The 27299-nt window shown below is 42.3% G+C and overlaps 1 protein-coding gene and 1 non-coding gene across 3 annotated transcripts in view; one reads left to right on the forward strand and one right to left on the reverse strand.

Moving 5' to 3' along the window:
* Nucleotides 1-27299, reverse strand: part of MFHAS1 (malignant fibrous histiocytoma amplified sequence 1) — a 119979-nt gene that overhangs the window by 79245 nt on the left and 13435 nt on the right. The window lies entirely within an intron of this gene.
* LOC116746917 lies at nucleotides 26091-26225 on the forward strand. The gene has a single exon (XR_004347919.1). It is a non-coding gene; the product is annotated as a small nucleolar RNA SNORA1 (small nucleolar RNA).

Here is a 27299-nt window from a genome sequence, read left to right on the forward strand (position 1 = left end):
CCAAAAAAAAAAAAAAGGCCAATATTGAGTTATTTATTTTACTGGGACCTAAAGCTACAGACTAGGTCACTGCTACTTAAAGTGATTATGTGATACTATGATTACAACTATATTAAAAATGCTCATGCCTTTCGGGTGGATACTTTCATTATCTTGATTGTGGTGATGATCTCATGGGAATACACATAGGTCAAAACTTATCAAACTGTACACTTGAAATATGTGCAGTTAACTGTATGTCAATTACACTTCAATAAAACAGTAAAAAAAAAAAAGTTTATGCTCATGGATCAGACCCAAATAGGTAAAAGAAAAGTGAAAATATCCATAACTGATAAAGTATTCTGAGTCAAAAAAGCCATACAGTGGGGCTTCCCTGGTGGCACAGTGGTTAAGAATCCACCTGCCAATGCAGGGGACACGGGTTCGAGCCCTGGTCCAGGAAGATCCCAGATGCCGCGGAGCAACTAAGACTGTGCACTACAACTACTGAGCCCACACTCTAGAGCCCATGAGCCACAACTACTGAGCCTGTGTGACACAACTACTGAAGCCCGCGCGCCTAGAGCCCGTGCTCCACAACAAGAGAAGCCACCGCAATGAGAAGCCCGTGCACCACAATGAAGAGTAGCCCCCGCTCGCCACAACTAGAGAAAGCCCGCGCACAGCAACAAAGACCCAACGCAGACAAAAAAAAAAAAAAAGCCATACGATGAATGTGAGCAAGAATTTTCTATCAGCATTTCTCAAAGTATTGAATATATTCTATTAACACCAGCTCTGGGGGATATACACAAGTGTTTTATGCACGCACACACACACACACACACACACAGGTTCTGTGGTCACGTAAGTTTGAAGAATACTTGCTTAAACTAGGCTCATCACATTTCTTAACTGTGGAACTTCTCAGAAGCTTCTTCATATGCTAAGATACTTGGTGTTTTTCAAAAACAGCTCTACAAAATACAGTTTTTCTGAAATTAATTTGACCAGAAACCCTTTTTCAGAGGATCTCTTGGGACTGATAATCTACACTCCACACTTTGGGAACCACAGCTCTAATTCACAGACTCCTAAGGTTTGCACTGGCTGGGTGCTTAGAGATCAGTGAATCTGGGGACCTCAGAACTTAGCCCAGAGAGTAACTGCAGCTCTGAACTCATGACATGACCCTCTTTTGTCAGTAGCCATATGGGGCAGGGTGCACAACTTAGAGGCACTGAAAAACAACTGAGAGTGTTAGTAGAGATTGTAAGTCAAGTCAAGCTAACAAAGTCTACCCGATCCTTCCTATATCGGTGCCCCATGGCAGCTGCCATAACAAAGGACCACAAATTGAGTGGCTTAAACCACAGAAATGTATTGTCTCAGTTCTGGAAGCTAGAAGTCCAAAATCAAGGTGTCCGCAGGGTTGGTTCCTTCTGAGGGCTTCAAAGGAGAATCTGAATCGGGCCCCCTCCTTGGATTGGAGATGTCTGTGTTTTCCCTGTTTGCTTGTCTGTCTCCAGATTTCTCCTTTTTAAAATGAGGATGCCAGACAGATTGAAATAGGCCCATCTAAGGAATTCTTTCTAACTTAATTATCTCTGTCAAGACTGTCTCCAAATAAGGTCACACTCTGAGGTAGCAGGACTTAGGACTTCAATATATGAATTTGAGGAGGACACAATTCAACCCATAGCGGCCTCCAACAGAGCTAAACTGGCCAGAGATTCAAGAGACGTCCCGTTTTCAGGGTTGCCCTACCTGTGCAAGTTGGAAACTGATCGATTATTTTACCTATCTGAATGTCCTTCTGTTTTCTCTAATTTAAACTCTGCTTTGGTAAGCTATCTTTATTCTATTATGTAAATAGACTACAAAAATTTTCTCCTTCATCTGGTATCTACACATAGGTGGCTTCTTACTGTGGTTTCTATGATCTACTGAGCCTATCATAGGTCAGGCACAGTACTCACCATCCGTGCATGCCTTTAAAGTAGGTCTTTTTCATATTTCAAGAGAGGGAGAAGGCAGGTAACTTTCTCAAGGTCCCATAGCTAGCAAGGAACAGAATGTTGGGATTTGAACACACGTCTGACTCCAGAATCCCTACCCTTCCTTTCCACCACAATCTGGGATGGCTGCATTACCCGTGTATTTTTACTAAAGTTGAACCCACTCAGAGAAGTAGCTTTGAGAGGGGAGAAAAAAAATCAAGAGCTCTGTTTTAGACATGAGATGCCTATTGGACATTCAAGTGGAGATATAACACAGGGAGCTGAATATGTTAGTCTGAAATTCAAGGGATAGTTAGAGCTGAAAGTATACATTCTTCATTTATCTACGTATGTGTGATACAGTCACACCAAGGTTGGATGACATCACTTTGTGATGTAGAGCAGCTATCAGCAAACTATGGCTGATTTTTGTATGACAGGCTACAGCCTATTTTTATATAACCTGTGAGCTAAGAATGGTTTTTACATTTTTGAAATGGTAAAAAAGTAGTATTTCTTGATGCATAAAAACAATATGAAATTAAAATATTAGAGTCGATTAATAGTTTTACTGGAACACAGTCGCACTCATTTATTTACGTAATATCTAGGGCTTTCTTGGTGCTACATCACAGGTGAATAACTGTGACAGACTATGTGGCCCATAAAACTCAAAAGATTTGTGTTAAAAAAAGCCTTTTTCCAGAAAATTCTGCCAATCTCTCCTAGAGAAGAGAGAGCAGAAGTCTGAGGACAGAGCCATCCCTGGTGGCCTGGGACACTTCATGCTGGGATGAGGAAGCACATCCAGCAAAAGGGACTGAGCACCCAGTGAGATAAGAAGACAGCTGGGCAAATGATGTCCCAAAAGCAGTGAAGAAACAGGATGCCTGGGGAAGGCAGTGTCTCCAGAAGGACAGAGGGAACAACAGCGGGGTCAAGTGGAGGGCACGCTGAGAACTGACAGCTGACCACACGCACATCACTGGAGACCACGGCAAGAGCGGCTCTGGATCAACGGTGGGGACAAAGTTGGACTGAAAGAGATTCAGAGAAGGAATGGGAAGTACGGATGTAAATGTGGAGGACGAACAACATTTTCAAGGAACTTTACTATAAACAGGGTAGAGACAACAGCTAGCATGGACCATAAAGTGAAAACATGCTTTGGTTGGTTGTTTTAAGAAAGGACATGCTACAGTCTGATGATTTGCTGAAGGATGTGATTATAAAGGGTCAGCAGGAGGGAGTTTTCAGGGGGTAGTAGGATTTTCCTGTACCTTGACTGTGGTGGTGATTACATGAATCTATACATGGGTTCAAAGTCACAAGATTACATGCTGAAAAAAGTCAATTTTACTATATGATAATTTTTTTTTTGCTGTATGATAAGTTTTAAAAGACTATTTTAAAAAGATCACAGGATTGATCAAGTAGAGGGGAAACTGGTGAAGCAGGAGAGAGGGGGGAGCGCTCACTGTAGGATGAAGGGCTTCTGAGTAGAGAGAGTAGAAGGTGTCCTGCGAATAACTGGCCAGGGCAGGGATGGTTCATGTATCACAACAGGCAAGGCGGAGCAGGCATATGGGTGTGCATACAAGTCAGCTGGTAAATGTAGTGGTGGAAAGGTGAGAAAGTTTCTTCCTATGCCTGCTTTTTCCTTGGTTGTTTTTCTGCTGCTGCGTTCAAATACATGAACACCAGAATGACTGTGCAGAATGGAACCTGGGCTAAGGGAACTGAGGTGAATAGTCAGTAATGGGCCGCGCAGTTTAAACTGGGTGAGGAAGTGAGGACATGAGTGGGGCTGGAAGACAGTGTAAAAGTGGAAAGGTCAGGAGATCTAAGTGGGATCAGAGAATTTTTAAGTAGATTATGTAAATATGCCCTATGAATTTGGACCTTCAAATATCACATTTTAAAAAAATGTAAAGCAGAGGGCTTCCCTGGTGGCGCAGTGGTTGAGACTCCGCCTGCCTATGCAGGGGACGCGGGTTCGTGCCCCGGTCCGGGAAGATCCCGCATGCCGCGGAGCGGCTGGGCCCGTGAGCCACGGCCGCTGAGCCTGCGCGTCCGGAGCCTGTGCTCTGCAACGGGAGAGGCCGCAACAGTGAGAGGCCCACGTACCGCAAAAAAAAAAAAAAAAAAGTAAAGCAGAGTCTTATCTAGAGTTCAAGCTGGTATTTGATGGGAGTTTTCTTGGAAAAAAACATAATCCGTTAAGAAGCAGTCTCCCCTAACCACCTATCAATCATTAATTTCCTCCCGTCAAGGGAGAGGACTCGATGAAGGTACAATGTCATTCGATTCGTATCTTATCTGTGCAGCCATGAGTGAAAAGGCATCGGAGGAGAGCGAGAAGAGGAGGAGGAAGAGGCAGGCCTGGGGGGAAGAAGAAAAGGCGCTCATGAGAGAGGAGAAAGGGAGTGAGGTGAGGTTGAGAGGAAGAAGGAAGAGAGGTGAAGGCAATAATTGTAAAAACCACTTTTTAAAAAGAGTCAAGAGGGCTTCCCTGGTGGCGCAGTGGTTGAGAGTCCGCCTGCCGATGCAGAGGACACGGGTTCGTGCCCCGGTCCGGGAAGATCCCACATGCCGTGGAGCGGCTGGGCCCGTGAGCCATGGCCGCTGAGCCTGCGCGTCCGGAGCCTGTGCTCCGCAATGGGAGAGGCCGCAACAGTGAGAGGCCCGCGCACCACAAAAAAAAAAAAAAAAAAAAAGATTCAAGAAAGTACTGTGTTCTACACATGGAGGTGTCAGCACCAGGAAACGTCCACATCATATACTGAGTGGTCATTAGCACTGAGACTCCAAATTTACCAAACACCAGTGTCCTTTCTTCCTATACACAAAGAAACTGCCATTTAAAATTGGCAGTTTTTATTAAGGACAGTGTATTAATGTCCTAGAGCTGCAAAATACCACAAACTACTCTTAAACAACAGAAATGTATTTTCTCACAGTTCCGGAGGCTAGAAGTTCAAGATCAAGGCGTTTGTCAGGGTGGTTTCTGCTGAGAGTCCTGAAGGAGAATCTGGTCCACGCCCCTCCCCGAGCTTCTGCACTGTGCTGGCTATCTTTGGTTCTTTGGCATTTCTTGGCTTATAGATGCAGCACCCCAATCTCTGCCCTTCTCTTCACATGGTACCTTCCCCTGTGTGCGTGTCTCTGAGTCCACATTTCCCCTTTTTATAAAGACATGGAGTCATATTGGATTAGGGCCCACCCTAATGGCCCCTAATGATTTCATTTTTACTTACTTCTATAATGACTCTATCTCCAAGTAAGATCACATTCTGAGGTACTGGAGGTTAAGATTCCAATATATCTTTTTTTTTTTTTTGGAGGCGGGGTACAATTCAACTCATAAGGGACAGGAAGGCTTGTCTTAGTTTTTTTGTCTCTTAAATTAGACCGCAGGTAACTTAGGGCAGAGATCATTTTTCAAAGAACTCTGACTGCCTCAAAAGATGGAAGGATTTTATAGACAAAGCGCACATTTTACAACCTTGTTGGAGCTGATGTTAAATGTGGTACCAAACACAATTTTGTTAAATTTCATGTTAATGTATGATTTCATTAGAAAGAATCTCAAAGCAGAGGACACGGTTTGGGAATTAGACTTTTCTGGAGTTTAGCTTCTCCGATGTGCAGGATTATGTAAGTATTTCCTAAGAAAGGGGTGAAGGGAGAAGAAAAAGATTCCACGTTGCTCTTTTTGTGCGTGCACGCGCGTGTGCACACACACGCACATTCTCCTGTCACAAATAGAAAAGTGATTCCTGACATATGCATTTTTTTCATCATAAGCTAAAGATTTCCCTAAGTTTAGAGTGATATGAAATATAAATTAAGCATGATTTGTACCCCATGACCCTTTTCAAGAACAAGTCTTTGTGAAGGAGGAAGGATGTGATTGTAAAGGGTCAGCAGGAGGGAGTTTTCGGGGGGTAATAGGATTTTCCTGTACCTTGATTGTGGTGGTGATTACATGAATCTATACATGGGTTCAAAGTCACAAGATTATATGCTGAAAAAAGTCAATTTTACTATATGATCATTTTTAAAAGACTATTTTAAAAAGAATATTGGCAGTTAGTGTCTATTTTTCAACAGTTTTAAGTGACAGCAGTATTAATCCCACTTTTCAGATAAGGAAAGTGGCAGCTCAAAATTAAACAACTTGCCCAGGATTATACACCTTAGGGTGGAGGATCTAGGATTGATCCACATCTGGCTGCTCCAAACCATGTACTCTCTTCCACTGCCCCACAATGGCACCAGAAAAACTACTGCACTACTTAATTTGAGTATGCCTGCTCCCTCTGAGAACTGCAAATCCTTGATCAAAAGTAAAGGCTATTGTCAGAGGTAACACACACAAACAGCTGTGAGACGCCATGAAGAGAGCACAGAACAAAACATGGAAACCCATCCCACTTATATAACATCATTTCTTGGGTACATGCTCTTCTGGGGCAGAGGTCCAAAAATAACAGCCTATGTGCTATGTGTCAACTATCAACAATCTCATCTGACTGCTAGAATAGCTTCACTCCACATAAAAAGAATAGCCCTCTCAGTCCCCTGGACTTATTTAGGAAAAGAGAAGGAGGAAATACACCAGAGTTAGGAGACATAAAGCGTGCATTCTGTTGTTTTCCATTTTGCTCAGATGGGTCTCCACTCAGAAACCTAAGAAAGCTGGGCATCGAGTTGACCAGCCTGGACACAGTGTGGTACTGAATGCTCTAGAATATGTCTTTAGAAGTTTCCCAGGGTTCTTCATTTGATGTGTAGTGTGGCCCCTGTCACCAACTCAACAAAAAATGAAATTTAGTCTTAGGATGAAGTGACAGCCACTTTCCCCACATCTTCTGCACACCAAACAAAAGGCCACAAAGACACCCAGAAGCAAACGTTCTTAAGCAGTGCTCACCTCACTTATGACGAACAGCTCAATACAGTCAATGGATAACTAAAGAAAGAGTCAGTGTGAGGTCATCCACTAAGTAACAGCAAACAATACAGACTTTTCTTGAAAAAGGTTAAGAGATGCTTGCTCTTGGCAGACTCGAATATTATGCAAATTGCTGACCTTGTTTCTAGTTTTTCTTTAGGCCCATATGCACATAGATTTATATATACACATCCACAGCACTTATTTCTTCAGTAAGAAAATCCAAATACCTTTCTATAATTACTACAATGGAGACAGCAGTGACTAAGAGCTGCATTTCACAGTCGTGATTATGGCAAAGTCTATACATGTCTTTTAATTTCATCACCTAAATTCTTCTGGGCAAGGGCAACAAACTCATCTTCATATCCATCCACTGTAATTCCAAGTGTAATGCCCTGAAAGCGATAGATACATGAAATATCTACTGAACTGAAAAAGCAAAATGAGGGAAAAGAAAATGCATAACTTAGAACAAAAATTTAGGCTTTTTGGCTTACAAAACTCTTGAAATTTGACCACTGCCACATAACCTTGAGCTGTAACCACTGCCAAAAGTCTTTCCAATGAATCAGAAAACAAACAAAATTTCTTCTCTTAGTTGAACAACAGGAAATTGCCACTTTTACAGTTCAAAAATTACTGGATATCAACAATTTCATATGGTTCAACATAATAGAATATAACCAATCACACAAACATAGGTGGGAAATCTGGATGTATCTTCATAACATGTTCCACTTATCAAAATATTCATATACAGGACTTCCCTGGTGGCGCAGCGGTTAAGAATCCGCCTGCCAATGCAGGGGACACGGGTTCAATCTCTGGTCCAGGAAGATCCCACATGCCGCAGAGCAACTAAGCCCGTGCACCACAGCTACTGAGCCTGCGCTCTAGAGCCTGTGAGCCACAACTACTGAGCCTGTGTGCCACAACTACTGAAGCCTGTGCACCCTAGAGCCCGCGTGCTGTAACTACTGAGCCCAGGTGCTGCAACTACTGAAGCCCGTGCACCTAGAGCCTGTGCTCCACAACGAGAAGCCACCACAATGAGAAGCCCTCGCACCGCAACGAAGAGTAGCCCCTGCTCGCCGCAACTGGAGAAAGCCCGCGCACAGCAACGAAGGCCCAATGCAGACAAAAATAAATAAAAATAATTTTTAAAAATTAATTAATTAAAAAAATTCATATACAAAGGATAGGATCACAAGGCACATACCACATTAATGTGAAAAAATTTGTTTCAGGATATCGAAGGAATTATTTTAACCAGAACTTATTTTAAAATTAGCTTTAATGAGGTATAATTTACATATAATAAAATTCCCTAATTTTAAGTGTAATATTTGATGCAGTTCGACGAACGTATCCAGTCTTGTCAGCCCCACCACAATCAAGATGCGGAATATTTCCATCACCCACAAAAGTTCCCTTGTAGTCCATCCCCTGGCCACACCATCAGCCCCTGATTTGCTTTCTGTCACCATAGCAGTTTTGCCTTTCTAGAATTTCCTATAATTGGATTCAAGCCCAAAAGTACGTACATTTTTGTGTTTGGCTTCTTTCACTTAGCACAATGCTCTTGACGTTCATCTACATTGTTTCATCAGTAGTTCACTTCTTTTTATTGCTAAGTAATATACCACAATTTATCTATTTAGCAGACAAGTTGTTTCCAGTATTTGGCCATTATGAAAAAAGCTATTATAAACATTTGTGTATAAATCTTTTTATAAACACAGACTTTCATTTCCCTTGGGTGAATACCAAGGAATGAAATTGCTAAATTGTATGGTAAATGCATGTTTAAATTTATTAGAAACTACCAAACTGTTTTCCAATGGTTACACCACTTTACATTCGCAGCAGCTATGAGGAGAACCCCAGCTGTTACAAATCCTCACCAGCACTTTGGTCAGTCTTTTTAATCTTTGCCATTCTAGCGGGTGGGTAGCTATATCTCCTACGGGTTTTAATTTGTGTTTCTCTAATGACTAGTGATGCTACTATCTTTTAATATGCTTATTTGCCATTCATATACCCTGTTTGGGGAAGTGTTTATTCAAATCTTTTGCCCAGTTTTTAATTTGGTTTTATAGTTATTGACTGGTAAGAGTTCTGTTTTGGTTTTCATCAGGTATACGTTTTGCAAATATTTTCTCCTGAACTATGGATTGCCTCTTCATTTTCTTAACAGGTCTTTTGAAGACCAAAAGTTTTGCATTTTGATTAAGTCCTATATAGCAAAATTTTCATAAGCACAGGAGTTTCTCCTATGCTTTCTTCATAAGCATAGGAGTCTCCTACGCTTTCTTCATAAGATTTTACAGTCTTAGCTCTTACATTTAGACCTATGATTCATTTCAAGTGAATTTGTGTGTACGGTACAAGGTAGAGGTCAAGGTTCATTTTTATGAATACAGATATCTAATTGTTTCAGCACTATTTTTGAAAATATTCTCTCTCCCTCACTGAATTATTTTGTACCTTTGTCAAAAATCAATTAACCGTATATATGGGTCTATTCTGTTCTACTGATTGATTTATCTGTCCTTACACCAATACAACACTGTCTTGATTACTGTAGCGTCAAATGAAGTTTTGAAGTCAGGCAGTATAAACCCCTCAACTTAGAATCCAGTCTTGTCATCCCCACCACAATCATGACGTGGAATATTTCCATCACCCACAAAAGTTCCCTTGTAGCCCATCCCCTGCCCACACCATCAGCCCCTGATTTGCTTTCTGTCACCATAGCAGTTCCTTCCTTCAAAGGAAGTCAGGTAGTATAAATCTCTCAACTTAGAATACCTATTTTTAAATAATTTAATAACTGATGATTGATTCTCTATGGGACAATTCACTCCCAATGGATACAGCATAAGACCTCCAATTGATGCTGTTGCCCACTCCATCCCCCGCATCCCTTTCTGAAATTGACAGTGGCTCCTTCTACACATTCCAGGGAACTTCAAAGCCCTTCATCTACTTCCTGCTTAGGTGGGGGCATAAAGAATTCCTACCCAGTTGACCTCACCAACAACAGGCTCTCACTTATGCTCTTGTTCTAACAGCCATGACCCCCTGGATTCTTGGTCTCTACTCCTTAGATTTCTCCAGACCACATCAACAAAACGTTGCTAACCTCTGTGTTGACCATCTGATTCCTACCCCTATGGCCAGCCTTAGAGACCGATTTCCCTGGGGTGCTATGACCTGGTTCATTCTGAGTTTGGACTTCACCCCTAACCATCTATAACCACAAATGAATAAATGAGTGAACAAAGATATTTCTACCTACAAGCCAACCAGGCCTGTTGCCAATGGCCAAGAGGGCTGTTCAGGGCATGATGCCAGGGGCACCGCTCATGCTGCCTGCAGTGGAACTGTGCAACAAGATGGCCCTGCCCCCACTCCTCCGCCCCTTCTTCCCTCCAGCTCACACATTAGTGACACAGTGCCTTCATACTGAAAATGACATAGCAAAAATATCAACATTCCTTGGACCAAATTCACATTCCCAATATTCTTCTGTTGACTTGGATGTGTTTCAGACAGGTCCCAATGCAGAAGACCACAAGTAACTGTTTGGGTGAAATCACTTTTTACATTTCTTTCCCCTAAAATATTCAAACATATTTACATCGTCTTATAGAACTACAGTCAGCATAAAATTAGCTATTCCCTTCCTGTAATGTGTACCAGCTATCTACCAGATGCTTTTGAAGTTTATTTTCTTTATCAGGTAAAGTGCATTTTCCCAGTTGCATACCAAGATAAACTCACCTACAGGCTCTAGGCTCTGTTTAAAAAAAAAAAAGAAAGAAAGAGAAGAAAACAGGAATAAAGGAAGGAAGGAGGGAGGGAGGGAAGAAAAACAGGAACTAAGATGAGATATCATAAAGTTATATAACACAGCACTGAAGTTTTCTCATCCGAAAGATTACTTGAGATTTCTTTTGCCTTTATGTGTGAATTAGCTACTAAAAAGGATATCTAGGTCCCAAACAAGTCAATTAAGAGTCCACCTAAGTTAAAAAAAAAAAAGTTTCAAAAAATGAGAAGCTTAGAAATTCTTTCCTCATAAAAACCTAGCTCTCCTTGAAGAAACTAAACTCAAAAGGCAGAATTGGAAACTCCTAGATACAATGGTTAAAAATGGGCAAGGAACTTCAGACTATACTACAAAGCTACAGTAATGAAGACAGTATGGTACTGGCACAAAAACAGAAATACAGATCGATGAAACAGGACAGAAAGTCCAGAGATAAACCTACACACATATGGTCACCTTATCTTTGATAAAGGAGGCAAGAGTATATAATGGAGACAAGACAGCCTCTTCAATAAGTGGTGCTGGGAAAACTGGACAGCTACATGTGAAAGAATGAAATTAAAACACTCCCTAACACCATACACAAAAATAAACTCAAAATGGATTAAAGACCGAAATGTAAGGCCAGACACTATAAAACTCTTAGAGGAAAACATAGGCGGAACACTCTATGACGTAAATCACAGCAAGATCCTTTCTGACCCACCTCCTGGAGAAATGGAAATAACCACAAAAATAAACAAATGGGACTTAATGAAACTTAAAAGCTTTTGCACATCAAAGGAAACCATAAAAAAGATGAGAAGACAACCCTCAGAATGGGAGAAAATATTTGCAAATGAAGCAACGGACAAAGGATTAATTACAAGCAGCTCATGCAGCTCAATATCAAAATAACAACCCAATCCAAAAAAGGGCAGAAGATCTAAATAGACATTTCTCCAAAGAAGATATACAGATTGCCAACAAACACATGAAAAGATGTTCAACATCACTAATCATTAGAGAAATGCAAATCAAAACTACAATGAGGTATCACCTCACACCGGTCAGAATGGCCATCATCAAAAAATCTACAAACAGTAAATGCTGGAGAGGGTGTGGAGAAAAGGGAACCCTCCTGCACTGTTGGTAGGAATGTAAATTGATACAGCCACTATGGAGAACAGTATGGAGGTTCCTTAAAAAACTAAAAATAGAACTACCATACGACCCAGCAATCCCACTACTGGGCATATACCCTGAGAAAACCATAATTTGAAAAGAGTCACGTACCAAAATGTTCATTGCAGCACTATTTACAATAGCCAGGATATGGAAGCAACCTAAGCGTCCATCAACAGATGAATGGATAAAGATGTGGCACATATATACAATGGAATATTACTCAGCCATAAAAAGAAATGAAATTGAGTTATTTGTAGTGAGGTGGATGGAGCTAGAGTCTGTCATACAGAGTGAAGTAAGTCAGAAAGAGAAAATCAAATACCGTATGCTAATACATATATATGGAATCTAAAAAAAAGTGGTTCTGATGAACCTAGGGGCAGGACAGGAATAAAGACACAGACGTAGAGAATGGACTTGAGGACATGGGGAGCGGGAAGGGTAAGCTGGGACGAAGTGAGAGAATAACATTGACATATATACACTACCAAATGTAAAATGGATGGCTAGTGGGAAGCAGCTGCATAGCACAGGGCGATCAGCTCGGTGCTTTGTGAACACCTAGAGGGGTGGGATAGGGAGGGTGGGAGGGAGATGCAAGAGGGAGGGGATATGGGGATATACGTATGCATATAGCTGCTTCACTTTATTATACAGCAGAAACTAACACAACATTGTAAAGCAATTATACTCAAATAAAGATGTTTAAAAAAAAAAATGGGAAGGCAGACAAACGGTATAAGCTGGTAAGGGCAGGGATTACGAGTTACCTTAATTCAGAAGGACTGCTAACTCAACAAGGGCCACGGTCCAGGAAAGCCCTGCAGGGGTGAGTCACGCCAAAAAACAGCAGATGACACGATATCAATTACTCTCTGGACACCTTCTCTTCATTTTAGAAAGTGGCTGCTGAGTGCAATTTAAGTCACTCAGGTGTCAAATCTTAGGCTGCTCCAGGTGAGCTGCCTGTGACTTCTCTGAAATTCCTAGTAATTACATATAAAAATTGAGTCTGGGATAAACCATAATGGAAAAGACTCGAAAAAAGAACGCATATGTGTAACTGAGTCACTTGGCTGTACAGCAGAAATTAACACAACATTGTAAATCAACTATACATCAATTTAAAAAAATCCAGTTACTGCTATTAAGCTATAGCCCCTTAATCCAACTACTTTTTGTTCCCAAAATTTTCAGAGTCCAAAAAGGCCAAAAAAGGTCAGAAGCCTGGTTATTATAGAGAGCTGGTGTCCTCTTAGTTTACTGGGGAAGACAGGGCAATAAGGACAGGGACCACTTCCACTGCAGAGCTGGCATCCTCCACGCCCTGCTGAGCTCACTTTTGCAAGGAAGCACCGACGTGCCAGCCTCAAAAGGAGCTGATAGCGAAGATGCTCCAATCCTGGGTCTCCCGGGACTTAGCAATTTTGGGAGAGCTTTACTTCCTGCTGAAGTATTTTTATTATGCTCTTTCTTGAAGCAGGAAAATAGAAAAATATTCCCAAGGAACCTGGGGAAGCTCTTTACCCACTTCCAGGTAAAGTGCCTTTGCGTGCCCCAAGCGCTCTCCTACCTGATCATTGTTTTTTCAGAAGATAAAACTGAGGCGTTTAAATGGGGACTTAGAAGAGGGCTCTGTGATTACCCAGTAAAGATCACTCTTAGAGTTGGGAAAAAGGAACAGTGATCCTAAATGACCACTGATTGAGCTTCTTTCTCCAGTCTCCAACATATTGTCAAAGTGATTGCTTCATTGATAGAACTGCCTTTATGTGACGGAAAATGTTCACTGTATGACTTGGATCTCTCCGGTCTTCTGAACCACCCGAGTAAGCAATTACTTCGAGGAATCCCCAAATAAAATCACGATATGAATTCATGAATCAAGAAAGTGCATCTAATTTGCATAATAAGGCTTCTTTAGAGAGTGGGGAGCTATATATCTGATACAAGACAATCCTGAAAGTATAATCCCATCATTTGCAAATAACTAACTATAAATTTAGAAGGTGACGCTGAGCAAAAAGAGGAAGAGAGAGAGAAATGGCTTGGTATGATCTACTTTCACCATACGCTTCAGCTTCACATAATACAGTCACAATATTTCCTGTATTACTAAGACGCATTCGTATAGTAGAGAAGGGGAAACAAAACAGGACTCGATAGAAGGAAACGACAATAAAGCAGATGGATTGAGCTCTCCAAGTCTGTGCTAGCAGAGAATGCAATTAAACAAAGGCTATGGTTTATTAAAATCACAATGGTTAATAGTGTAGGTAGACCCACTGAATTCTTCACCATATAAACCGTTCCACGTTAATAGCACAAATTAAAAATGTAATCTCACACTACTGGAAGCATGCCTTTAACTGTTCCTAGGATAGCAAAGAAAATAAACGTTCCAAAAATAGCGTAAAAATAAAAGGAGGTACGTCATGTCCCCTGTATGTATCGCGTAGAAAAACAATTTAAATAACCAGTGTTCCTACTCTTTTATTATTATTTCAATCCCAGGATTTGAAAAGCAATGCAAAGTATCATTACATGAGAATGGGCTGATAGTAATTCAGAAATTATGAATTACTGCACTTTTTTAGCTACCAGGTTAAAAGCCCAGGGATTTGACTGATGATCTCTCTAGAAGAAAAAAAGGCCACTTGTAAATTCTTTGTTCACACATGCCTTTCCCACCACCTGTAAGTGGAATTCTAGCTTCTCCATGACCCACTCAGTTGGAAGGAGTCTCTTTCTCTACTGAATTCTCATGGCACAGGGTCTAGACCCATTTTACAATGTCTCATAGTGGTGCCCAAGCCTCATCTCCCTTTCTGGACCAAGGTCCTTTAGGACAGGCCCTGAGCGGGATTCCTGCTGGAAGTCCCCAGTGCCCGGCCCTTGCTGGGAGGCCTCCGTGAATTTCTGCTGAATGAAAAAAGGTTCAGTGGATGCGTATCCAGACAAATTTCTACCTATGTGTAACCTCCAGGCGTTATCCCATTTCTCTACATTGCATGCGCACCGTGTTATGTCTTTTAGTTAATAATATAGACAAACTGAGTCAAATAGTTTTTCCTGCAAAGATTTTTTTTTTAAATTTCAGTATGAGCTAAAACCGTAATTAACCACTGAAATCAGAATAGCCCCAACATTTTGCATCTGACTACATTGGAACTCTGATGAATACATGGACCAGCCCTCGGTAGATGTGCATTTCCAGAGGCAGCCGTGGGCCTTGGACCCTCAATCTGGAGCCACTCCCAACTATTTCGATGTTTGCCTCTGAGCATCCCACAATCGATCATCTTAGGGCAGATGAGACAGCTCACCTAACCACAAACGAAATGCGGTGGGTAGACCCTTTCTAATTGATTCTAGATGAGCCAGGCCTGATATCTGTGTCTGGGAGGCTCGGCCCTCACAAAGTAGGTAGCGCTTTCACTACAGAAAGGAGATATGAATGACCAAAATAAGCAATGTGACCACCAGCTTCCACTTACAGTCATCATGACTTCATGTATGAAATCTAAACGGTACCTTTGACAGCACACTCAGATTCTAAAGGAATCTTGGCCAGGGGAGGGGAGGGGAGGGGAGGGGAGGGGAGGGGAGGGGGAAAAAAGAGCACAAACTAATTTTCTGCTGTGTTTCATGTTTTTTTAATCCTCTCTAATTGCATTGAGAGTCTAGAGAAAATTAGTGGGAGAAAAGATCATGGGCATGTGAATAATTTATTCCAATTTATTTTATTTTACTATTATCAGGTTATAAAGTGCTTAAGGCCTCACCTGCTTTTATACGGAGCATAAACCCGTTTTTACTTTGTGGCGGCCCACTGCCTTGAAGAATTTAAAGAGGGTGCAGCTCAGAGAAAGAAGGGAGCAGGAAGAGAATTGCTTTAGAGATGCAGGGAACCAACAAGGGGTGTGCGAGCCCCCTGCTCTATCATTAGCCTGACCCACAGCTGTTAACTCCACAGGGGGTCCTCCGCCACTGTCCCCAGATCCCACCCTACTGCGGACCAATTTGATAATGAATAAACAAAGCGCCAACAAAAGCAACTAACAGAATAGGATGGCAAAAAACGATCATCCTGCCCCAAACAGATCTCTTTAATGCATCTGCTTTGACCTCTTCTTTTACAAGCACCCCAATGAAAATAAGCTAGAACAAAAGATGATTCGTTATGCACAGCCATAAAGAGCTCCAGGGCACGCCGCATCCATAATTCATGATGCACAGCCAGCCGCCATCAGCATCATTTATCCTTTCAATATTTTAAAGTGGTGAAAGGTTGCTGGATATTTTTAAAGTTGCTGATTTCTACACGATCCTTCCAAATTGAGGAACAAATGGGGAACTTTACTCCTCTGCAAATGACATTACTTACAAACCTAAGACTACACATCTACTAGAATTCACTTGGTTTCCATCACAGGGAGGGAGCCCTAATAAAACTATTAAGCCAGCAGGCAACATATATCAGTTCTGTTGAAATTAATCTTATCAAATCACTTCTGCTTTCTGTTTTAAAAATAAACGCCCCAGTTTTCTTCTCACTGTGGTTAAAATCCATCCCATCCCGTACACCCAAGCAAAGAGACATGGCAGGCAAGTGAGGCCCCAAGAGGTACTTAGCTTGACGGGAAAGTGAGGCCCAGAGACGTACTTAGCTCGCCCAAGATCTCCCAGCCAGGCGGAGAGGCCCTCATTCACAACCGGGACTGTTTCCTTCATTCCTAGGGACTTGCCTGCGGTCCCGCATCATATAACGTCTGAATGACCTCAGAGTGATCCCCTGACTCTATTCCCACTCCATTCACGTCCATCTTCCATGCCGCTGCCCTGAGTGGTCTTACAAAAGGTACACTTGACACTTCCCCCATCTGACCCTTCAATATGTCCTTCTCACCCTAGGGGGAAAAAAAAAAAAATCATCAAATCAACTAAAAATATTTTAGCTTTATATCATGCTGCCAAGAATTCTGCCAAGAATTTTAGCTTATCAGGTAGATAGGCTAAAAAATATTGACATGGCATGTGCACTGATAAGTAATAGAACTGGCTGCTGATAATCTGTACGGCCCCCTTCCCCATCCCAGCTCCATCACACTTCAGGGGACCTGGTGGTTTGCAGAAAGTCCTCTAGCATCACCTCCACTCAGCTAGAGACCTGCTCCCATCCCTCCAACCCCACCCATGGGGTTCCAGAGAGCTCCCCTCCTCAGGCCTCTCCCGGCCCCTGGAGATCTTTTTTAACTTGGCATTTATTACACAGCACTGCAACTGTACATTTACCGTGTGCACCACTTCCCTAAACTGCAGCTTCCTGGGATCAAGGCCTAGTGACCCCGGACTCCCCATCACCCGCCCTATCGTCACTGTAGATTCCCAGTTAACGCTTATAGTCTGTCACTGCAGAGTTAAACACACGTCTTTCACACGTTATTCCATCTTTCATTCAACCAACCACCCGTTCATGGCAGGTGGAAAGCTATCACCCTCCTGAGAGACAGTATAGGGTGGTGGCCGAGAACGTGGGTTCTGGAGGACAGCCTGGGCCCTGCCACGTGGACCCAACCAAGTTCCTCCCCTGGAAACAGGGATCATGAGCTAACATGCAGTGGGCTGGCCAAGAAGTTCGTTCGGGTTTTCATCGCATCTTAAGGAAAACCCTGAACGAACTTTTTGGCCAACCCAATACTATGTGGTAAAAACTACTCTGGACCCTTGGCGTGCATGAATTCGTTTAAATACTCATAACATCTGAGGAGCCTGTGATAGCAAGAGCGAATGCTTAGGAAGTGTTAGAATTATGTCTCCTCATTGACAGATGAAGAAACTGAGGTTCAGGGTGGCTTCCCAGAGATCCAGGCTTCTTTCCTCCCTAATCCACTGGCTTGGAAAGATAAAAGATGTAAGGCCGGGGCTTCCCTGGTGGCGCAGTGGTTGAGAATCTGCCTGCCAATGCAGGGGACACGGGTTCGAGCCCTGGTCTGGGAGGATCCCACATGCCGCAGAGCAACTAGGCCCGTGAGCCACAACTACCGAGCCTGCGTGTCTGGAGCCTGTGCCCCGCAACAAGAGAAGCGGCGACAGTGAGAGGCCCGCGCATGGCAATGAAGAGTGGCCCCCGCTTGCTGCAACTAGAGAAAGCCCTCGCACAGAAACAAAGACCCAACACAGCCAAAAATAAAAATAAATAAATAAAAATTTAAAAAAAAAAAAAAAAAAAGATGTAAGGCCTCTTGCTCTGATGCTGGTTTAGCATAACACAAGAAATGGCAATATTCATCTCTAGCTACAGTTAAAGGGACATTTTTTCCAATATCACCCTCCGTAGGAAACTATGTAGACTCCTTGGGATAAAGATCTGTCCCATCACAGAAATTAGCTAAGTCAGAGGAGTAGGAAGCAGAAAGGTATTCGTGCTTTCAGTAGCACACACCCAGATTCCAAGCATTATCAGATTGCGCCCGGTGTGCACCTGATCCTTAGAAGGCGAGAGAGCGTGCTTGTCGCATGGATGCGAACAAAGGCACCGACACACATCATGTTCAGAAAAGCCACTTCTCTCCACAGAAGCTCTCCCCTTGAGTGGCATTTGCACCTGTGTTTCTCCCCACCCCTCCCCAGGGACAGAGGCCCTCACCCAATGCCCCGCTTTGTCCTGCCCTCCAAGAGCGAGGGCTTCTCCCCTTCCACCTTCTCTCAGCATCTCCCCCTGTCAGACAGGAGTTCCTCACTCCACAGCGGGTCCGTTGTCTCCTTCCCCCTCTGCCATCCTCCTGGTCAACGCGTCACCATACTAGATTCCGCAAAAGCAAATATTTGTCTACAACCAAAGAACGAGGGTTCTTTTCTAACAAAGAACAATGTACACCATTCTAATTCCTGATTCTCCTGCTTGACAGCGGGCTCTGATTTCAATGGAAATCCCCCCACGAATAAACATGTCTTGAATCCCAGATGGCAAAATAAATCAGAAGATTTATGGACTGTAAAAAGGGATGACATGAGTGATCCAACCTTCACGGAACACCTGGGACCGGGTGTGCAGCAGCTTTTCAATTCCTGGAAACAGTCACCTGTTTTTTTTGGCTCAGCAAAAAAATTTTAACAGCCCTGGTAATCAACAAGACGCCATCATTTGGGACACTATTTGGGTGAGATTTTAATGCTACGCCCTGTCACACAGTCAAGGCTCAGCGGCATCAACAGTTTTCAAGAAGTCGTTGAGAGGCTAACACAGACCAGATAAACTCTGTGTGGCTACAGGAAAGCCTGGTCCAAGAGCCCCAAAGGCAAATTCCTGAAATGACCAAACAGAAAACTAGTGAATTTTCCTTCTCCCTACACCAAGAATAAAAAGATGGAAACAAGGTACTAGCCAGTGGGAATGCACATTACATTATACAGTAACCAGAGGGTGAGCATGTGTGTTTTTCTCGGGGAGGGGAGAAGGCATACATAGCCGCAGAGGCTTAATAAAAGAAAGAAATTCAAAAGAACACCTGCCCCAAACTAGAGGGGGGCACAACCAGGGCCATGCCACTCACTAGCCATCTGGGGGTGAGTAGTGTCAGTAAAGGGGACAGATGCATCTCATTTTTTGTTTCTGTAACCTGGACACAAAATGACCCAGCTCTCAGATCAGTGAGCTGTTTGGGGCATCACAGCGTTCTAGAAAATTCCCATCTCTCTTTTTAGCTCTTCCCCATGTGATTCACCTGTAACAAGCCCCCTGAATCAAAGGCACCTCAGCTATGCCATGTCGATGTACAGCTAAGGTGAGTCAAGAATCCCAGCCAATATTTGCCTTAATAACATGTTCAGAAAACGTGGCTTCCTCTTTCCCTCCATGCTGTCTGAACCAATCTGGACATTTACTATAAGAAGGAGGATTTTAAAGACCAAACACTTCATTGGACCCTGTGAACAAACTCTTTTCTCCAACAACCTGACTGATGATGATTTTGTTTGCTTTAAGCAAAATACACAACTAAGTAGCTTTTAAACACACAAGCCACTCTACCAGGATTTAATTGTTTACTGTTCTTCCAGGTCAAACACATTTTAGTGGGCTGGGTTAGACCCATTCTTTATTCATGACACACACACAGAGAAGCAGACAGTTCGGATAATCTCTTAAATTTTGACCCCTACTGGTCCCAGGATAAAATACCCAGGGCACATCTGTGCATAACACACCAAGCTGAGGTCTAGAAAATACAATGGTGTGGAACTCTGGGGCTAGTTACAGGGCAGAAGTGAAAATGGCCCCGCTGGCACAGGTGGACTGACCTCTACATGACAGTTGGGATAGAAAGGCATGTTTCTACCAAGCAATGTTTTGAGCCAATGAGATACGGTTCATTATCAATTAGTTTTCATTAATGTCTCCCATGGACACAGCACTATTCATGCTGCCACTGTCTTATTTTGACCAATGGTATATTTATCTGAAGACATGAGAGATTTGTAATTATTGCTATGTATGTCTAAACATTACATCATGTTAGAATGGATGAATTAAGCTGGGAAATGCATAATTATGCTGCAAACAATGGTATTCCACTAGGCATCACAGAAGCCAATTAAAAAGATTACCCTTATTTTAAATGACAGAGTTAAGCTTTTATCATTCCCAAGCCCCTTTTTAAGTCCCATCATTTGACTCAGAGATTTGTCTTTTTCTAATTGCATCTCGACAGTGTCCTGAACACAAAGAGGGGTCACCAACCCTGAAGGAAATAAAATTGAGTATTTCTCAAAATTCTGGAAGGTGGAGAACTTAGTTTAAAATCTATAAAATAGGGCTTCCCTGGCGGCGCAGTGGTTGAGAGTCCGCCTGCCGATGCAGGGGACACGGGTTCGTGCCCCGGTCCGGGATGATCCCACATGCCGCAGAGCGGCTGGGCCCGTGAGCCATGGCCGCTGAGCCTGCGCGTCCGGAGCCTGTGCTCCGCAATGGGAGAGGCCACAACAGTGAGAGGCCCGCGTACCGACAAAAAAAAAAAAAAAAAAAAAAAAATCTATAAAATAATCTGGAAAGAATCAAAGGTCTGTCAATATAGGACTAACTAAACAGTACATCCATTGGTAGAATATTATGCTATATGTGTATGTACACACACACAATAGGTTTATAACTGCTCATATGGAAACATCTCCAAAATATACTTTACGTGACCAAAAGCAAGGTGCTGAGCAATGACTACAGCATGATCTCTTTCAGGTTAAAATATTTGCAAATACATGTTTTATCTTCCTTGAAAGCAATAACAAGAAACAGTTTACTGAGGAGAAAGGGGCCTCGGGGAGGGGGCTGAGAGGGGCTTTTGCTTTTGAATATACCATCCACGTACAGGTATTACTTTTTTATGGTCAGTAGACGTTATATGGGTAGAGAATTATGGTTCACTGTGTGATCCCTTCTGTTACTCCTCTGTATTCAGAAAAAGAGTAATGGTATTTCATTCAATCACAAAGGAAGCTATCAATACATTGTATCAAATGAAATTTAAAACTTCAAAACATCGTAAGTTTTTTAAACATCGAAAAGGCAAAAACACCTTAAGGATGATGGGGGTCAGGGCAGGCCACCCCAAAATATGCCACTTTGACATACTATTTTGAATTACAGTTAAACAGCCACTACAAGAAGGACACTCTGACCCTCCTTTGTCCCAACCCCGAAAGTAGAGATATTCTAATCGCCAGAGATAGGGAATTCAAGGTAGAGAAGGCTGTATAAACAAACTCTGCTTAGCTTCTTCATTAATTAGTACCCAAGCCTACGTTTATTTTGTCAGTTCTTCACAAATTTATTGTTTCTTTGTCTAAAAGGTATATACACAGCCTGCTTTGGTCAGTTCTTAGGTCCCCTATCTATAGCACTCCCATCCATATGAAATTAAATTTGTTTTTTTCCTCCTCTTAATCTGCCTTGTGTCAACTTAATTATTAGACCAACCAAAAGAACCAAAATGGGTAGAGGGAAGTGTTCCCCTCCCTGACAGTTTGATAGTCAAAAGGTTATCATCTTTCATATCTAAAGTGTTAATGTAAACTGAACTCTATGATTATAAGAAATCACTGTGATTAAAAAAAAAATACCAATAAGACGATCCCAAAAGACATGATCAGACAATTCACAAAAGAAGCAACACAATTAGGCAACATTCATAGAGGAAAACATGCATGTTCCCTAATTAAAATTTGATCTATCAGTGATATATTGTTTTCCATTCATTGTTAGTGCATCTTTAAGATGACACCCAATGCTGAGGAAATGCAAATGCAGGATTCTAGAATCCTATGCAGGTAGCACAGTGTTCCTCAAATGAAAAGCAACATAAGCAAGTACGGAACCTTAGACATTCTTTGCCTTTGACTCAATGAGTCTGTTTCTAGGATTACTGCCCAAATAAGAGCTTTTATAAAGAAGTACCGTCATCACAGAATTACTCATAACAAAACTTGAAACTACTCAAGCGTCTAATGTTTAAATAAACAAAGGTAAACATTTCCTTGATGTACTATTATGCAAGCATTTACAATTACTGTGTAGCTACTAATAACATGAAAGCATACTCATGGTAGCTTAGGTTAAAATTTTTTTTAATTATTTATAAAATATGATTATCACATTTTAATAAACCTAAACTTAAAGGGAAAAAAACTGAAAAGAAATAGAGCAAAATGTGTAATTATGTTAGATACCAACTATGAGTATTTTTTTCCCCTTTATACTCCAAGTTTGCAAATGTTTTAATTATGGGAAAAATGCATTTTGAAAAAAGCATAAGGTATTCACGAATAGGAATCACACTGTACTATACTCCTATGAAAAAAGACCTTTATCCATAAGCTTATCAGATTTCCAAATAGATCTTTAGACTTGTGCTTTCTGGAATAATGGTAGAAACATCCGCTGCAGCAGCTAGTACCTAAGGGAGCCCTGCCCTGCGTCAAGCATTGTTCAGAGCATTTTACTTGTATTAACTCAACATGCAGGGCCAAGCCTATGAGACAGAAACTATTATGACATCCAAAGTCACACAGCTAACAAGTGGAACAGGGATTCGAACCCAGCAGAATCTCAAGAGCCCTTGCAAGTAACCACTATATTATAATGCTTCCATTTTAAAATGCAACACAAAATTCCAAGTGTTTCAAGTCAAACTATTATTAAGCAAATATAAACAAAACGAAGTTTTCTAATACCTTGCACCTCCTAGGATTTCAACTAAAATGTAACTAAGTATATTTTGATAAATTGAGAGGCAGGGGAAGACAAACTCCAGTGGTGATATGATGAAAGGTGCAAGAAGACGCCATCACTGCGTGGTAAGTGGAGTCCAAACAAATAAAGTGCATAAAATATGCTGTTCCATCGGTGCAAAATTAATTAAAAGAAAAGTATTTGCAGTCAGTCTGGGGTGTCACAAGAAAGCCCAAAGTAAAGACAGGGAAACTCAGTCCAGAATAAAATGCTAATTGTGTTACAGCTAAATTCGCCTTTATTGCAGGATCTGTTATGGTAAGATTTCAAGTCAGGAAAATCGATGTTCTGGATACATTCCTAGTGATCGCAGAGGCATGCAGCCATCTGGCTGGGGGAGCAGCCAACGTGCGTGTTCTCTCTGGACTCAGACCAGAGAACCGGACCAGGGGCACGCTTAGCCAGGGACCACACAGGACAGGTGCTCTGTCAGCCCGACAGTAACTTGACCGCGAGTCTGAGCAAATCATCTGAAACCACCCTCCAGCTCTCTGAGCCGTAAATCCCCTCCATGGTCTCGACAGAGCCCTGCCTGATGGACAAGGAATGAGCTAGGATAGAGCTCCCAAAACTCTAGCTCATGGGGCAGCAGTGGCCACTGGCAAACTCTGACCAGTCCATAAATGATACTTACCATCAAGAAGCTTCTTTATGACAACTGCTAACTGCTTTTGTGCACACACACCCATCCCCAGGCACGGCCTGCTGACCTATCTGAACGCCCTCCGCCTTTTTAAGAGACATTCTAATTTGAAATACCTTTCCCCACTTCTCCATGTGATTGACTGGGACTGGAAATCACACTCAGTTGCAATGCAGCCCTTTCAGGAACCCCTCTCTGAGACCATACCTCTCACTGGCACCTGACCATGACCTCTGCTGACCTCTGCTGACCTCTGCGTGGGCAGGTCCCATGCCTTACCAGACACTGTATGTCCAACACTGAGACAGTGAACAGCATGCAGTGACACAGAATGGACATCTAGGAAAGAGGGGGACAGAGGTGAGTTTGTGTACCCTGGAGGGTAGTGGGCAACCTGACCCCGAGGGGCAGAGCAGGACAGAGGGTAGAAGCAGAGGGTCGGGGCTGAAATCCCAGAGTGTTCTAATTCTGGGGGACTCACTTAACTTTCTGATACTCAATTTCTCCCCCTGAAAGTCAGGACAATGACAATATCAACCCCCTAGGGTTGTTGGGGGGATTCAGTGAGATCACCCATAAGAAGCACTTAGCACTGTCTCTAGAACATGACAGGAACTCAACAGTGTCACCGATTATCATATTTTCTCCCAACCCTATACCCTTAGAATGATGTGATGATTAATACAATAATAACCTCTATGGCATGAACAATAAGAATCTCATGGGAACAGTAATAAAGTTGATAAAACAACAGTACCTAGGAGAAATATTGTTTTGATTTTATATTTTCCTTCTCCATTACCTTTTTTCTAAACATCCTCTTTTCAAAAAAAAAAAAAAGAAAGAAAGAAAGGGAGGCGTGTTCTACTACCTCCAAATTCACTACTACTGTAACACAGTACTAATACAATGTTCAGATCACATGCTTCATTTTAGGAGTGGGGAGGACCCAAGAAAATTAACTCTTTAATTCTCTCAACATTTAATATGCTAAGAATAGTAAACCACCCCAACAAAGTGTCCCTCAACAAAGACATCTCTAAATAGCAGCCATATCTTTTTAATATGGCAGTACCCGATTTAATTTAGACTGTCTTTGGAGGCAGTGTTCATGCAGTCTTTGGGGTTCAGAAATCATTGCTGATGGCAATCCCTCTCAAAACAGAAGCAAATCCATAAAAGACTCTGAAACATGTAAAAGATTCCTGAAGAGGAGGCACTTCCCTCCTCTTAAAAGGCTGATTAGTTTTGGAAGTTTTGAGAAATCCTCAGAAACAATGCCTTTTCCTTTTTCAGCATCCTCTCGAGATCTGCCTGAGATTTCTCGCAAACAAATGACCTAAACTGTAGATAACTGAAAAGAATGACTATGTCAAGCAAATTCAAAATTATACCTGATTTTTTTCCATATGACATTTTCTTCTAGAAAATCAAAAGCCAGTTTTTTCCAGTCATTCCTCAAACATGCAATGAATTTCTCCATATATAGTCAGATTCCACATGTACCAGAGTCAACAATTACATCAACCAAGATCCCATCTCAGCTCCTCATGACCACAGCCAGGTATTTTATTTTATTCTCCTAAAAATCCCAGTTTGGTACAGACTTCTGTTTACAGAAGGTACTCAGCAGTGATTGATGACAGCATCCAGCTCATAAACGTATGGTACACTTGTCTGCCTAATCTGGTAACAACCTAATTTTGAACCAATGCAACCCCATCCCCTTAACCCTCATACCTGCCTATGGCCTTGCCAATCATTCCAGAACTCTACTCAAAATCTATATGGGAAAAAAGCACTGTACAGAAGACAGTAATTACACAGTACTTATTTGTGCTTCTCTCCTACATGTCCTTTGTGTGTCAGCCCCCAATTAAGTCACATATGCACAGCACAGACCAGAAGTCTCCATGTCCTACTTTCTGTCCTCTCATCAACACTAAGGAAGAGGATTCTCATGGCAGCTGTGCTAAAAGATGTTCATCAACGTGGCATCTCAAGGCCTAGCTTAAAAATCCCTTCTCAAGTCATGTCTTAGAAGGAAAGCTGCCACAAAGAGTCTGGCAAAAGAATTCCAGAACATTCGCCCCAGGAAGAAAACCACCAACCTGATCGGCTCCTTCCCTCCAGAAGCACCTGACTTACAGCTGTGGCTGCATAGCACTGTGATTACACTAAATGCCAGGGAACTGTTCACTGTAAAATGGTTCATTTCAAGCTTCATTCTAGATGCAAATGGGAACTGTTGTGCATGGTGTCCAGGTATTACTGATGTGGCCACACTGAGACATAGGATTCGTTTCCATCACAGTAAGTTTACTGCAGTGGTGACAAGGAGATCTGTAACATGTTTTGCTAGGCTCGTGAGTGAAAACTGGATGTCACAAAGCTTTTCAATATTAGAAATGATGAAGGAACAATATATTTTAGATCATCTGCCAAAATATCAATGTACTTCCTATAATTTAACTTTCAGGGCCCTGAAGTAAATTGCTTGAAGAAACTGGAGCCCAAAGATTACAGGTGGGGAATTTTTGAAGCATCTCCGTATTCAAGTAGAGATCAAAGAATCCCAACTAAACACAATTGTGGACTTACTAATATGACAACTGTGGTCTGAGCAAAAGTTCTTTTTAAAAGGGCTGTCTTGAAGATTATGACTCAAACATTGAGGAACTAAGGTGATTGGCAGTGGAGGGAATCATAACGTGAATTCTTTAAATAAAATTTTGACTTTAATTTTGCCTATTCATTAAAAAAAACCAAAAAACTTTACATTAAAAGAAAACGGTTGGGCTTCCCTGGTGGCACAGTGGTTGAGAATCTACCTGCCAGGGGACGCGGGTTCCAGCCCTGGTCCAGGAAGATGCCACATGCCGCGGAGCAACTAGGCCCGTGAGCCACAACTACTGAGCCTGCGCGTCTGGAGACTGTGCTCCACAACGAGACCGCGATACTGAGAGGCCCGCGCATCGTGATGAAGAGTGACCCCCACTTGCCACAACTAGAGAAAGCCCTCACACAGAAATGAAGACCCAACACGGCCAAAAATAATTTTTTTTTAAAAAAAGGTTAATTTTGGGCTTCCCTGGTGGCGCAGTGGTTGAGAGTCTGCCTGCCGATGCAGAGGACACGGGTTAGTGCCACAGTCCGGGAGGATCCCACATGCCGCGGAGCGGCTGGGCTCGTGAGCCATGGCCGCTGAGCCTGCGCGTCCGGAGCCTGTGCTCGGCAATCGGAGAGGCCACTGCAGTGAGAGGCCCGCGTACCGCAAAAAAAAAAAAGGTTAATTTCATGTATGTGAATTTCACCTGGATAAAAAGGAGGCAGAAAGCTACAGGGCTAGACTCGGTAAAGCCGCCCCACCCAAAAAGCAGAAAGGCAGGCACAAAACAGGGAACCCTCAAAGAGCAGTCTTGATACAA

Source organism: Phocoena sinus, chromosome 21 (genome assembly GCF_008692025.1).
Source record: "Phocoena sinus isolate mPhoSin1 chromosome 21, mPhoSin1.pri, whole genome shotgun sequence".
Taxonomy (NCBI): domain Eukaryota; kingdom Metazoa; phylum Chordata; class Mammalia; order Artiodactyla; family Phocoenidae; genus Phocoena; species Phocoena sinus.